Below are 15,407 nucleotides of genomic sequence, written 5' to 3' on the forward strand. Positions count from 1 at the left end.
AGTTGATTTCCACATAGAAATTATGTTTCTGAGAAGGATACTCTCCCAGAGTCCTCAAGACAAGGGTTGTAAGTTATGCCGTGGGGGCATATAAGGTTTTTTATAGAGAGAGTTGTCGTAGAAACTTAAAAAAGGCTCATTCGATTGGAAATTCAAAGGGCTAGTACCCTTTTTAATAGTTGAAAGTGATTGGAGGGAAGCCAACCCCCCTCTCACGCCCACCTTTTCCTCAAACACTTCCAATCAACATTTTGAGATGGCTATTTTGTTCAACGTAGTTGAAAGTTCTAGAAATTAGGTCTTTAAGGATGACAACCCCCCACAGCCCTCAGGGCAAGGGTTGTAAGTATTGCACTGGGGGCATATAAGGTTTTTATTGAAAGCTTTGTCGTAGAAACTTGAAAAGGGGCTCATTCGATTGAAATTTCAAAGGACTACTGCCCCTTTTAAGAGTCGAAAGCAATTGGAGGGCAACTAACCCCCATCTCACGCCCACCTTTTCCCCAAACACATCTAATCAAAATTTGTATATACCATTTTGTTCAAAATAGTTAAAAGTCTTAGAAATTAGGTCTTTGAGGATGATATCCCCTTCAGAGCCCTCAGGGCAAGGGATGTAAGTTGTACCATGGGGGCATATAAGGTTTTTTAGATAGTTATGTTGTCTAAACTTCAAAAAGATCTCATTCGATTGGAAATTAGAAGGGCCTGTGCCCTTTTTAATAGTCAAAAGTGATTGGAGGATAACTAACACCCCTCTCAAACCCAAAAATTTCCCCAAACACATCCCATTCCCCCATTTCCCCAAATAAAAATTTTGAGATAGCAATTTTGTTCGACGTAGTTAAAAAGTCCGGAAAGTATGTTTTAGAGGATGACACTCCCCCCACAGCCCTAGCGGCAATTGATGTATGATACTCCCTGGGGGCACATAAGGTTTTTTTATAGTAACGTTTGTCGTAGAAACTTCAAAAACGAATCTTTCGATTTGAAATTGAAACGCCTAGTGCCCTTTTTAATAGTCGAAAATGATCGGAGGGCAAGTAACCCCCTTCTGACGCCTACTATTTCCCCAAACACATCCAATCAAAATTTTGAGACAGCCATTTTGTTGAACGTAGTTGTAAGTTCCGGAAATTATGTCTTTGAGGATGACAACACCCTCACAGCCCTTAGGGCAAGGGTTGTAAGTTATGGCCTGGGGCATTCAAGCTTTTTATAGAAAGCGTTGTTGTAAAAACTTCAAAAAGGGCTGATTCGATTTGAAATTGAAATTGCTAGTGTCCCTTTTAATAGTCGGAAGTGATTGGAGGGCGAGGGCAGCTAACCCCCCTCTCGCGCCCAACATTTTCTCAAACACATCCAATCAAAATTTTGAGATAACAATTTTCTGCAACGTAGTTGAAAGTTCTGGAAGATAGGGAGTTAGAGGATGACACCATCATTCCCCAGCCCTCAGGGCAAGGTTTGTAAGCTATGCCCTGGGGGCGTCTAAGGTTTTTATTGAAAGCGTTGTCGTAGAAACGTGGAAGGCTTGTTATCATAGGCAGCGCGCTAGCGCTGCATAAATAAAGAAAGATGTGGGCACAATGTGTTTTTTTTGTCCATACCCGGGCACTTCGTATCGAAGGAGCTGTCGTAGAAACTTCGAAAAGGGCTCATTTGATTGGTAATTGGAGTGGCTAGTGCCCTTTCTAATAGTCAAAAGTGATTGGAGGGAAGCTAGCCTCCCCCCTCACCCATCGTTCCCCCAAACACATCCGATAAAAATTTTGAGATAGCCATTTTGTTCAGCGTAGTTAATTTCCAGATAAAAAATATGTTTTTGAGGAGGACAGTCCCCTATAACCATCGGGGCTTGGGTTTTAAGTTATGCCCTGAGGGTATATAAGAACAATTTTGGCACAATGTATCATTTATTATTTTGTTTTTCCTTTAGAGCAGGGCACTTCATATGGAAGGGGTCGTCATAGAAACTTCAAAGGGGGCTCATTACATTCGAAATTGAGAGTTCTAGTGCCTTTTTTAATAGTCGAAAGTGATTGGAGGGAACTGGCCCCCCCCCCCAACCTCTATCGTTCCCCCAAACACATCTTATCAACATTTTTGAGATAGCCATTTTGTTCAGCGTAGTTAATTTCCAGATACAAAATATGTTTTCGAGGAGGACACTCCCCCACAACCCTCAGGGAAAGGGTTTTAAGTTACGCCCTGGGGGCATATAAGGATTTTATAGAAGACGTCGTCGTAGAAACTTCAAAAAAGGCTCATTCGATTGGAAATTCAAAGGGCTAGTGCCCTTTTTAATAGTCGAAAATGATTGGAGGGCAACTAGCCCCCTCCCCCACCCCCATGATTCCCCCAAACACATTGAATCAAAATTTTGAGATAGCCATTTTGTTCAGCGTAGTTGATTTCCAAATAGAAAATATATGCTTAAGGAGGACACTTCCCCAAAACTTTCTGGGCAAGGATTATAAGTTATGCCCTGGGGCATATAAGGTTTTTATTGAAATCTTTGTCCTAGAAACTTGAAAAGGGGCTCATTCGATTTGAAATTCAAAGAGCTAGAACCCTTTTTAATAGTTGAAATTGGTTAGACGGCAAATAGCCCCCCGCTCACGCCCACTTTTTCCCCAAACCCATCCAATAAAAATTTTGAGGTATCCATTCTGTTCAAATACTTGGACAGTCTTGGACATTAGGTATCTACGGATAACAACCCCTCCCCCACAGCCCTCACGGCAAGGGTTTTAAGTTATGCCCTGGGGACATATAAAGCTTTTATTGAAAGCGTTGTCATAGAAACTTCAAAAGGGCTCATTCAATTGGAAATTGAAAGGGCTAGTGCCTTTTTGAATAGTTGAAAGTGACTGGATAGCGACTAACGCCCCTCTCACGCCCACAATTTTTCCAAACACAACTAATCAACATTTCTAGATACCCATTTTGTTCAACGTAGTTGAAAGTTCTGGAAATTAGTTCTTTTAGGATGATAAACCCCTCAGAGCCCTCAGTGCAAGGGTTGAAAGTTATGCCCTGGGGGGCATATAAAGTTTTTATTGAAAGCGTTGTCATAGAAACTTCAAAAGGGCTCATTCAATTGGAAATTAAAAGGGCTAGTGCCTTTTTTAATAGTTGAAAATGATTGGATAGCGACTAGCGCCCCCCTCACGCCCACCATTTTCCAAAACACATCCAATAAAAATTTTGAGGTATCCATTTTGTTCAACGTAGTTGAACGTTCTGGAAATTAGGTCTTTTAGAGTGATAACACGCTCAGAGCCCTCAGTATAAGGGTTGTAAGTTATGCCCTGGGGGCATATAAGGTTTATATAGAAAATTTGTGTATAAATCATAGGCAGCGCGATGATACTTTTTAGACTGAGAGATGCCGTAGACAAAGTTTTAAGAGAAGAGCAGTGCGGTTTTAGAAAATGTAGAGGATGTGTCGACCAAATTTTTACTCTTAGGCTAATAGTTGAGAAGTGCCTGAGTTTTCAAACACCTTTGGTCCTCAGTTTTATAGAGTATGAGCAAGCGTTCAATTCTGTTGATAGAAGAGCTTTAGTAAAGGTTTTATCCTTAAATGGTATACCAGACAAATACATTAAAGTGATTAGTGCTATGTACGAGAATAACACTGCTGCAGTTAAGGTAGGAAATGAGGTTAGTAGCGGGTTTTGTATTAAATCAGGAGTTAAGCAGGGTTGTGTTCTATCCCCCTTTATATGGATTATTTTGATGGACTTTGTCTTAAGAAGCACAGGAAAGGCAATGGGAGACCACTGAATCAAATGGGGAGGAAAAAGTCTCCTGGACTAGGATTATGCTGATGATTTAAGAATCCTAGATGAAAGTGTGAGCAAAATAAATGAAGTTTAAGAGGTTTTGCGAGTTCAGGGTGCTAGAATTGGTTTGAAAATTAATGTTAGGAAGACTAAGTCACTAAGGCTAGGAATAAGTGAAGATGAAAAGGTGATGTTGGGTAATGAAAAGATTGATCAGGTGAACAGCTTCAACTACCTTGGTAGTATTATTAGCAAAGATGGTGGGAGCAGTGAAGATGTTAAAAAGAGAATAGCCAAGGCTCAGGGTGTTGTTTCACAGTTAAAAAAAAGTCTGGAAGAATGGGAAGATAAATCTGCAAACCAAGATTAGAATATTAGAAGCTAGAGTGATGACAGTGGTCAAATATGGCTCTGAAGCATGGGCACTCCAAAAAGCGGATGAAGATTTGCTAGATGTTTTCCAGAGAAATTGCTTAAGGATTGTTCTGGGTACCCGGCTGACTGACCATATTTCAAACAATAGGCTATACAAAAAATGTGCTTCAATACCGCTGTCTAGGGCTATAATGAAAGAAAGGTTGAGATGGTTAGTGCACGTTGTGCGGATGAAGGATGACAGATTGCCCAAGATTGTTCTTTTCGCCCAACCATCTAGGGCTAAACGGAAAGCAGGTCGTCCCCGTCTGGGGTGGGAGGACGTCATAAAGAAAGATTTAAAGGAAATGGGAACTTCGTGAGCGGGTGTAAAAAAGGAGGCTTTGAATAGATTGGGGTGGAGGAGGAGCGTGCGTAGCTGTGATGGCCTCAGGCAGCTTGGGGCTGCGGTGAGTTGTTAGTAGTAGTAGTAGTAGCGCGATCTTGCTGCCCATGTAAAGAACAGGGACAATCGAGAACGAGACATGAAACGGGGAATAAGTAAAGAGCAGGACACTCCCCCACAACCCTCAGGGCAAGGGTTTTAAGTTTTGCCTTGGGGGCATATAAGAACGATGTAGGCACAATGTATTATTTATTAATTTTAACCTTTAAAGGAGGGCACTTCGTATCGAAGAAGTTGTCGTAGAAAATTCGAAAAGGGCTCATTCAATTGGAAATTGGAGTGGCTTGTGCCCTTTTTAACAGTCGAAAGTGATTGGAAGGCGACTAACACCCCTTCCTCGCCCACCATTTCCTGAAACACATCCAATCAAAATTTAAAGATAGCCATTTTGTTCAGCGTAGTTGATTTCCAGATAGAAATTATGTTTTTGAGGACAGTCCTCCACAGTCCTTAGGGCAAGGGTTTTAAGTTATGCCCTGGGGGCATATACGGTTTTTCTTATAGAAGGCGTTGTCGTAGAAACTTCAAAAAAGGCTCATTTGATTGGAAATTCAAAGGGCTAGTGCACTTTTGAATAGTCGAAAGTGATTAAAGGGCAACTAACCCGCCTCTCACGCCAATCTTTTCCCCAAACACATCTAATCAAAACTTTGAGATAGCCATTTTAGTCAACAAAATTTTAAGTTCTGGAAATTAGGTCTTTGAGGATGGCAACCCCCCCACAGCCCTCAGGGCAAGGGTTGTAAATTATGCCCAGGGGGTATATAAGGTTTTCATATTACGCATTGTCGTAGAGACTTCAAAAAGGGCTCATTTGATTGGAAATTGAAATGGTTAGTGCCCTGTTTAATAGTCAAAAGTGATTGGAAAGCAACTAATACCCCTTCCACGCCCACCTTTTTCCCAATCTCATCCAATAAAGATTTTAAAATAGCTTCTTTGTTCCACGCAGTTCAAAGTTCAGGAAATTATACCTTTGATTAGGACATTTCCCCACAGTCTTCAGGGCATGGGTTATAAGTTATATCCTGGGGGCATATAAGGTTTTTATTGAAATCTTGCCTTGTCTTACGATCGTCAGATTAGGGGAAGTAACTGCGTTGAAGAGACCTAGAACAGAACTTGTTGCCGCTCTTAAGGGTAGAATAGTATATCTACCTGTTGATGTGCAAGCAAATGCAGATATTCAGCCTGAAAAACTTCTTAACATTGATAGTTTTGTAGTCATTGTCAATGGTCAGCCTACATATAACAAGAATGTTTGGACTGCACTAATAGATTTGAGAAAAGTCCATGAAGCACTGTTGTGGTTAAGAGAGAACAACAGTCTCTATAAAACCATACGTGCATACACCCTAGAAGATTTAAATAAAATACTTGAAACGCGTCTTGTTGAAAAAGCGGTTGGTGTTGATAATTTACCTGAAATACCGGAAGCTGCAATCCTTCAGAAACTGACAGAAAGTGCAAAACCTACATTGGTTGAATATTTTTCTGTCCAGCCGCTCAATTCAGCGTTTCCAAAAGACTTCACAGAAGATTTTAAGCAAATGAAAGATCTTGTTACTGACCAATTTCAAATCAAGAAACTAACAGGTGAAAGCGAAGACTTATTTCAGGAAGAAATTGATCTAAAAGTGTTTCCAAATCTTTTCCCGAAAGGCAAATATGGCTTGCGTGACAAGGCAAGACCTTTTCGGATTAGGAATGCAGAATATTTTAAATCAAGGCTTCTTAACAGACATACTAAGTTTCGTCTTGACAAACAGTTTCTTTTTCACAGCTTCCAATATCAAGAATTATCTCACATGTGTAATAGCGTCGGTCATTTGTTGCGAACTGTGAAACCAAATCAAAATACTCGTCAATTTATGGACAGGCTTCATTCCCGTGATGGAGAGATGGAAGCGAATTTGTTTTCTGTCCAGTCAAAAATCAGAGGATCTCAGCAGTATTTTCAATCTCTTTCCTATAAAGTAAGTCAATGATTGAGCAATTGGGTCCACCGACTTTGTTTCTGACAGTTTCATTTGCTGAGTGGTACTCCTTGAATTTATTGACTATCTACGGACTGTCCATAAAAACGTACCTGGTTTGGCAAAAATGACCCCAGCAGAGTTGACGTGTCTAGATCCAGCTGCAGTTTCCATGCACTTGGACAAAAATTGGACACCTATATTTAATGAGCTAATTTATTCAAAGACAAATCCTTTGTTTGGTAAAATTAAGAATCATTTCTGGTGCATCGAGTATCAGAAACGAGGTGCGCCTCATGTACACTGTGTGTTGTGGATTGAAGATGCTCCTATTATTGGGAAATCAACAGCATCTGAAGTGATTCAATATATTGATAGTATTATAACTTGTGAAATACCAAATAGATTGACAAGTCCAACTCTTCACAAACTAGTCAAAGAACATTAAGTGCACCACTGTAATAAATACTGTCAAAGAAAATATAAGAGACAAAGAAGAAGATGGGTTTGTATTGTAAGTTTGGCTTTCCTCGTCCTACGAAAGAACGAACAGAATTATATGACATCCTTGACTGCTTGGCTCATGATACAGACCGTAAAAAGCCAAGAAAAGAATATATCATCTGCTTCGAAGAGATAACGAGCGTTATATAAATGACTATTCTCCTGCGTTACTAATTACTAATCAAGCAAACATTGATGTTCAATATATTGGCCATTTGGGCTCTAAATTGCGTATTACATTATCGATTACATGAATAAAGCAGAGAGTGTCGAAATAGAAGCAATGTGGGAGGAAGAGAATAATGCATGCAAAAGTCTTGGTCAACGAACTATGTCATACTTGTTCAAGCCCATAAAAACCCGTCAAGTTGGGCAGTTGAAGCTGCTGATAGGCTTCTTTGTACTAAATTGTATAGTATTTCTAGGCAATTGAGATATATTGACCTCGCGAAAAACAGCAAGGTGAAGAGGAAACTGAGAAGGTATGAGGAGCTTGAAAAGCTTGCTAAAAACGATCCACAGAGTAGTGATTTGTACATTGTCAACTGGGTAATTGATATCTACCCTAAAAGACCGGAACATATGGAAGACATCAGTATTTTTCAGCTATTGTCTTGGTACGAACTGGAGCGTAATGGTTCTGATGATAATATGAGGTTAAGTGATGACGGGTCCTTCAACATCACAAAAAGGCTTTTTAAACCGTATATCATACAGCACAGAAAGGTAAACCCATTTGAATCTGACGAGAAGAAGAATGCTTACTATGGAGATTTTTTAAAATTGTTTAAACTTTGGTGAAATGAAAATGAACTAGTGGTCAATGGAAATAGCAGCTACGAAACCTGCTGTGTTGAAAGTGTAAACTATCCAAACATGGTAGCTTACCACGAAAAAATTGTTGTTAAGAGGAAAAGCGATATTGAATTTGAAGAAAGGGTCCCGTAACGTGCAAAAGAAATTCTGAAGGCAGAAAATACTCATGAAAACATTGAAGATGACCCAGAAAATGCAATTCAGCGAGGAGTCATTGACAGAGCAGCAGATGCTATGAAGGATTTGCTAGACGCAAACAAACAGATTTTAAATGGTGACACCGAAGACAGGTTGAAAAATGATTATGAGTCACTCAATATTGATCAACAGAGAGTTGTTGACACAATTTTAAACTCAGTTACCAAGCGCAATGGTACAATATCTTTGAAGTTGATAGTATCTGGATGTGGGGTACAGGAAAATCTAGGGTTATCAGTGTCGTGAGAAGACTACTTTCCAACAAGTTCAAGAATGAAGATTGTCCCGTTGTAGTTATGGCACCTACTGGTATTGCTGCACATAGCATAAATGGTTTAGCAATGCATAGTTGTTTAAGTTTAGCTATTGATCAGGAAAACACCACAAGATACACACCTCTCTCCACTGAAAAACTTCTTACTTTGAAAAAGACACTTAAGGAGACACGACTTTTTATTATTGATGAAATGAGTATGGTTTCGTCTCTTCTTTTAACCTACATTCACTTAAGAGTATCAGAAATAATGGCAGTTAATTTGCCAATGGGTAATGCTAACTGCTTATTTTTGGGAGATTTTCTTCAATTAAGACCAGTAAGTGGTAATCCTCCTTATATACCTCTGACCCGACTAGAAGTAAAAAAGAGAGTCCGATCAGTCGATACTTTCAACCTCTGTTATCTATTTGAGTATGAGGAACTAAGAATAAATGTGAGACAAAAGATGGATAAGAGTTATGCTCATCAACTTTCTGAAATTAGACAGGGGTTTTGCACTGGTAAAAAATTTTAATAATAATAAAGAAAGATTTTGCCTATATTAATTTATATTAAATTTACTGTATTAGGCTATGAGGTAGCTAAACTGAGTATCTATTTAAATTTTCAATTTAAGAGATATTGCTTTAAATTTAATATATTAAATATTATCTCCGACGGGGAATCAAACCCCGGTCTTCCGCCTGACACGCAGGGATACTTACCACTGTACTATTGGAGACTAATAAAACATAAGTTACATGTAAGTCATGATATTTTACAGTAAAATGTATATATAATAAGGAGCGAACTCTTGCCTATACTAACTGGTATATGTCACTTAACTACAGTGTATGATTGTAGAGTTATATTCAAAGTTAATGCGTTAAAAATTCCATCACGGATGGAATTTTTTTTTAATAAAAAAATTAAAACTTACCATCACGTGGCTTGAACAACAGTTTTGATTAAGGATTGTACAGGAGCTGACTGGAGCTGGTAGTCTTGCCATATGTATTGTCGTGAAATATGTCACAATGATCTATAAAAAAGAATTAAAATCAATCCATATTCATGCACTTGTTCATGGTGCTAAACAACCTGACAAACCAAATACGGGCGAGGCGATTTACAATACAAGCATTATATTTGGGAAAATATTGGTACATTGGAAACTATAGTTATATAGCAGCAAATTATATAGTAGGGTTCTAAACCCCTATCAAGGGCACCGGTAGAAAATTTTCCAGGGGGGGGGGGGCAAGACGCCAGAATAGCCGTGGTAGTTGGGTGACAAGGAATATATTTCCGGTTTTTTTCTCGTTGGGATAAGTTTATTTTGAATACATTTAGGATAAAACTCTCAAATACAAAGAATAATTAAATTACATACAAAATGAAACAAAACTCAGTGTCGTAGAAACTGGAAAAAGGGCTCATTCGATTGGAAATTCAAAGGGCAAGTGACCTTTTTAATAGTCGAAATTGATTTGATGGGAACTAACCCCCTTCTCACGCCCATCTTTTCTCCAAACACATCCAATCAATATTTTAGATAGCCATTTTATTCAACGTAGTTGAAAGTTTTATAAATTAGGTCTTTAGGGATGACAACCCCTCCCCCCCCCACAGCCCTCAGGGCAAGGGTTATAAGTTATATCCTGGGGGCATATAAGGTTTTTGTTGAAAGCGTAGAAACTTCAAAATGGGTCATTCAATTGGAAACTGAAAGGGCTAGTACCTTTTTTAATTGTTGAAAGTGATTGGAGAGCGACTAACTCCCCTCTCACGCCCACCATTTTCCCATACACATCCAATCAAAATTTTGAGATATCCATTTTGTTCAACGTAGTTGAACAAAAAAAGTAGGTCTTTAAGGATGTTAACCCACTCAGAGCCCTTAGTACAAGGGTTGTAAGTTATGCCCTGGGGGCATATAAAGTTTATATAGACAGTTGTTATAGAAATTTCAAAAATAGCTCATTTGATTGGAAATTGAAATTGCCCTTTTTAATAGTCGAAGGGAGTGGAGAGTAATCAACCCCCCTCTTACGCCCACCATTTCCCCAAAAACATTCAATCAAAGATTAGAGATAGCCATTTTGTTCAACGCAGTTGAAAGTTCTGGAAATTATATATTTAAGGACGACAAACCCCCCAGAGCCCCAAGGGCAAAGGCTGTAAGTTCTGCCCTGGGGGCATATAAGGGTTTTTATAGATAGAGTTGTCGTAAAACTTCAAAAGGGGCTCATTCGATAAGAAATTGAGAGGTCTATTGCCCTTTGTAATAGTCGAAAGTGATTGGAAGGCTTGACATTCTTAAAGTAAAGATCGATGTGGGTATAATGTATTATTTTTGTTGTTGTTGTTGTTTAGACCAGGGCACTTCGTATCAAACGAGTTGTCGTTGGAACTTCGAAAAGGGCTTATTCAATTGAAAATAGAAAGGTCTGATGCTCCTTTTAGTAGTCGAAAGTGATTGGAGGGCAACTAATCCCCCTTCCACTCCCACCCTCCCACGCCCATCCTCCCATTTGCCAATTATGTTTAAAAACTAAATCTTGTCTTAAAATTAAATCATAATAAACTGAGTTAATGCTAATTTCCAAGAAAGTATCTCAGCAATATCCCGAGAACGGCTGAGGGAATTATATTCAAACTTTTGGGGCTTCTTCTGCTCTTAAAATTCAACAAAATCAAGATAACGTAAGTGAATCCAAGCTATAAAAGAAAGTAAACAGATTTTTTTGCGAATGGTATCAAGTTTTCCATTTCAGGTCAACTAGAGGAGGTATGAAACTAAATTAAACACTACTATTTGTGTCCAGATTTTTAAAATTGTATATAATGTTAAAAATTGCTGAAAATTTCTCTCCAGCATACAAATAAAAGGCCGAAGTATAAATTCTTAAAAAACGAAAAAGATTTGAAGTATTATTTTCTTTTTTCTCGAAAAAACAATGTTAATATTAAACGAAGAGAAATTAACTGAAAAAACTTTTTCCACAAAATAAGCTTTTCAAAGAAAAGTAAAGAACTCCATTAAACCAAAAATGAGCAAAATCTACCAAGCGTGAAACTACCACAAATCAGCATCGATAAATAAATGAAACACTAAACGAACAGAAATTACAAAAAATAACCGAGTCAAACTCAAAACGAGCAGAAATTAACATGAGTAGGGCTCAAAACCCCCATGCCTTTCCAAGGCCAGAACAAAATTTGCACTCTACTGAAAAAAATACAAAATAATGTGCATTATCAGTTTAATATACATATAGGCCTACTGATATTTAGCAATCAAAATGTTAATACTATTTGACTTATTAAGGTTATAAAAATAATCGGTTATTTATTATAATTTCTGTTTGTTTTGGGCTTCATTTGTTTATTGATGCTGATTTGTGGTAGTTTCACGCTTGGTAGATTATTTGATTTTTGCTCATTTTTGGTTAAATGGAGCTCTTTACTTTTCTTTGAAAAACTTATTTTGTAGACAAAGTTTTTTTTTTAATTAATTACGTATATGAGGAGGGTTGCCTCTCCTCACTAGCTTGCTGTTCCGTTAAAGTTTTTCTTTAACTTTCAAAAGAGGTAATTAACTTTAAAAAGAGGATTCTTTCTCAGATATAATTTTTAAAACTTTTTTAACAACTCTACTTTTTAAAACAACAAAAACTTTAGCGTAAAGAGCGGGGCGTTGAGGAGTGGACAGCTTCTTTCGTTATCAGAATAATTTCTGCTCGTTTTAAGTTTTAATGTCGCTCCTTACTTTTAGTTTAAAAAAACTTGTTTTGTTTATTTAATTTTAAGTAATAATGGTGCAATTCCTCTTCATTTCAAACCCTGTTAAGTGGTATGATTATAATTTGAGTTCAATGAAAATTATACATATTTTAAAAAGTATGGTGTAATTTTATAAAAACATTAAACTACACAATAAAATAAAATCCATATAATAATCAAGACCAATTGAAATAGCTAATGAAACTAGAAATATTTTGTTATGTGTAATGTTATTAGATTTTCAAAATCTCTCCTTTTTCTTACAAATAATGTAGTATGTTTACATTGTTGTTTCTTTTAAAGAAGTAAAGAACTCATAACATTTTCTTTACAGTGAACTTGAACAATTAAAAAAAGAACTTAAAAGAAGAAAGATAAAGTTGAAAAGCTCTTGAAGCAGAAAATAGAAGAAAGAGAAAAGGAAAAGATATTGACTAATGACCTGAACCTTCAGAAAGTGACGAATATGGAAAACTGAAAGGTCAAATTGAAAAAAGAGAAGCTAGAATTAACATAATAAAGAGAAGAAGAGTCATTAACAAAAATAATGAAGAACTGAGTGAAAATCTCAGAAAAATGAATGAAGATAATGAAAGAAGAAAATCTCAGAAATGAAAAAAAATCATAAAAACACTCAAGATAAGTTAAGAACTGATATTAAGTTGCTTGAATGTGAAAAGCTAATGTTTAAAAACAAGTTAAGTACACTTTGCGAAAAATGTAGATTGAACAGAGAAAATGAGATTGAACAGAAAATTGAGCGGTAGAGGATTTTTTCCTTTCGATATCTTGCGGTAGTTATGTACATTTTAATGCGTACGTACTGTTCCATTGATGTTTCAATCTCTTTTTTTTTAATATTAGTAAGTTCTATAAGTTGTTTTAGGATTAGTGCATTATTCTTTCCCAATCCATGGCTTTCAGAAATTTTTTTTTTCAATATATCTGTCTCTTATTTTGTTCGGACACAAGCTAATCTATTCTCTTCTCCAAATTTAATTTGTCATCATGACATTTGTATAACTCCTGTTTTATTTTAGGCAAAATTGAGCCATGATGATCAACACTTTCTTCTTTTTCTTCTTTGAGGCATTTGATTTCAGTCTGATGTCTTTCTAAAGATAAAATTAAAGTAGTTCTCTCACTTTCTGAAAGCTTCATTTCTTCAATTAAGCTCTCAATTTTCTGTTCAAGTTCATTTTCTCTTTTTTTAATGTACTTTGAAAAATTTCTTACACCCAACCCCCGAAAAGTGTCTGTATACTTCCCAATAACAAACGCTATACGTAAAAAATGGGCAAACTTAATGACTTACAGACCTCACAAATTTTGTCCGGGATAAACTCCTGAGGAACTTTTCCTTGGACTCTTTTGGTGTTTTCTATTAATTGAAAATTTGTTGAAAAATTAATTGAAAATTTAATCGTCCAGAAAAGAAGTTTTTCAAAGAATAGTAAAAAAACATATTAATCCTTAGGAGGAGTAAAAAAAGGTCCTACAATGTTTCTAACTTAAAACAACCAAAAAAACAACAATCAAATAATAAATTTAAACCAAACGAACAGAAATTAAAAAATGATCGGGACAAACGTAAAGCTGACAGAATACTATAGATGAATAATTAAATCGTAAAACAGGTAAAAATTGAAATGAAGTTAAATTTACTTTTTACATTTTAAGTTACTACGTTTTAAGTTACTTTTTCAATAGCCTAATATCATTCTTAGATATTTCTTTTGTTCGGTTGTGGGTCTTATGATTTTTCCTCGTCCTTCTTCTTAGTGAAGGCCGGGTATGTCTAAAACAAACATTATTGAAGGATAACTCAATCTAAGAATAATTAATCTTAAGATTGCCCTTTTTTTAAAAACTCGAGGGAGTTCCTTCCTAGAAGCATGAAATTGTTAGTGTGAGCTTTGAATAAAGAGGGGTTTAAGGCGGAATAACTCACAACAAGGGACTGAAACCTTTCAGGGCGTTGTACTCCCTTTTCCCAGGCTAGTGTTTCTTGGAACTTAGGCAGAGTATTTCCACGCATAGAAATTGGAGTTCCCTGGACTCCAGTCGTGTTTACCTCCTACATTCGTTCACTAAGGTTTATAAAATAGAGTCTGAATCCAGAGGAGAAGTTTATTCCCCCTCTAGCTTGTTCTTTTACCTCCCCAGTCCTTTATATACCGCCAATTAGCCGAAGAGGCTCCATACTAAGAGGCTAAGGGAAGAGGAGTGTTATTAGTCAAGCTAAAAATTCAAAGTTCTTTTCAGTCTAGGTTAATTCAGTCAAGGGTTCTCCCTATTGAGATTAAGGTTTACCTAAGGTCTAAAGAGTACTTATTCTTGTTAAGAGAAATAATTAGTAAATACCTTGTTTTTAGTTGAACTGATAAATTTGTGTCTAATCAATCAAGGTTATTCCAAGCTTTTAGTTCATTTAAGAGCCATTTAATATACTCTCGAATTCTATTTGAAATACGTGAACTGATTAAATACTTACGGCCCAGAAACGATTATTCAGGCTTGATTAGAATAAAGAAGATTCAAAATTAATTCTTACCCTTTTCTTTACATGCAGTTTGTTCTTCTCCAAGTGTTCTGCCCCATCGGTGCTCCAAGAGCTGCCGATGGCCCTAGAATAAAGAAAACACAAATATTGTGAAAAGGAAAATAAAAACGAAATTAAATAAATCATTAAAATAAGCAACTTATATTGCAACAATCCAAGAATGGAAGATAACAATTTCTCGCTCTTGAATAGAATTAAATAGAAACGACTATTTTTTTTTCAACTGAAAGTAAGGAGAACACTAAAACTTAAAACGGAGAGAAATTAGTACGTAGCTTATATGAAAGAGAATACCCCCTCCTCAACGCCTCGCTCTTTGCGCTAAAGTTTATTTTACTACTTTTAAAAAGCTTCTTATCTTTCTAATTAAACGATCCTTGTGTTTCAGGAATTGTTCTTAAAGAATTGGAACAAAGTTCAGACTTTAGCGAAAGAGCGAGGTGTTGAGGATGGGGCAATTTCCCTTATATACATAATAATTGTCGTTCGTTTTAAGTTTTAATGTTGCTCCTTCCTTTCAGTTGAAAAGACCTGTTTTTCTTATTTAATTTCCGGTTGTTTTTTAAATAGTGCCATGAAATCTAGCCCAACCTCCACGAGCAAATTACCTTCCCTACGGAAATATCCTCTAGACAATTCAATTCCGGTGAAAATTTACCCCGGACAATTACCCTTAACAACTATAGAGACGGAAAAG

General features: G+C 36.7%; 1 long non-coding RNA gene across 1 annotated transcript in view; it reads right to left on the reverse strand.

The window, feature by feature from the left end:
- LOC148939802 (uncharacterized) overlaps positions 1 to 15,407 on the reverse strand; it is a 34,113-nt gene that overhangs the window by 13,160 nt on the left and 5,546 nt on the right. The window contains exons 2-3 of the long non-coding RNA XR_016143475.1: positions 14,702 to 14,774; positions 9,302 to 9,403 (exon numbers count right to left, since the gene is read on the reverse strand). This is a non-coding gene — a long non-coding RNA (uncharacterized LOC148939802). The remainder of the gene's footprint in view (positions 1 to 9,301; positions 9,404 to 14,701; positions 14,775 to 15,407) is intronic.

Source organism: Artemia sp. Qi Xiang Cuo, chromosome 20 (assembly GCF_049724085.1).
Source record: "Artemia sp. Qi Xiang Cuo chromosome 20, ASM4972408v1, whole genome shotgun sequence".
Taxonomy (NCBI): Eukaryota; Metazoa; Arthropoda; class Branchiopoda; order Anostraca; family Artemiidae; genus Artemia; species Artemia sp. Qi Xiang Cuo.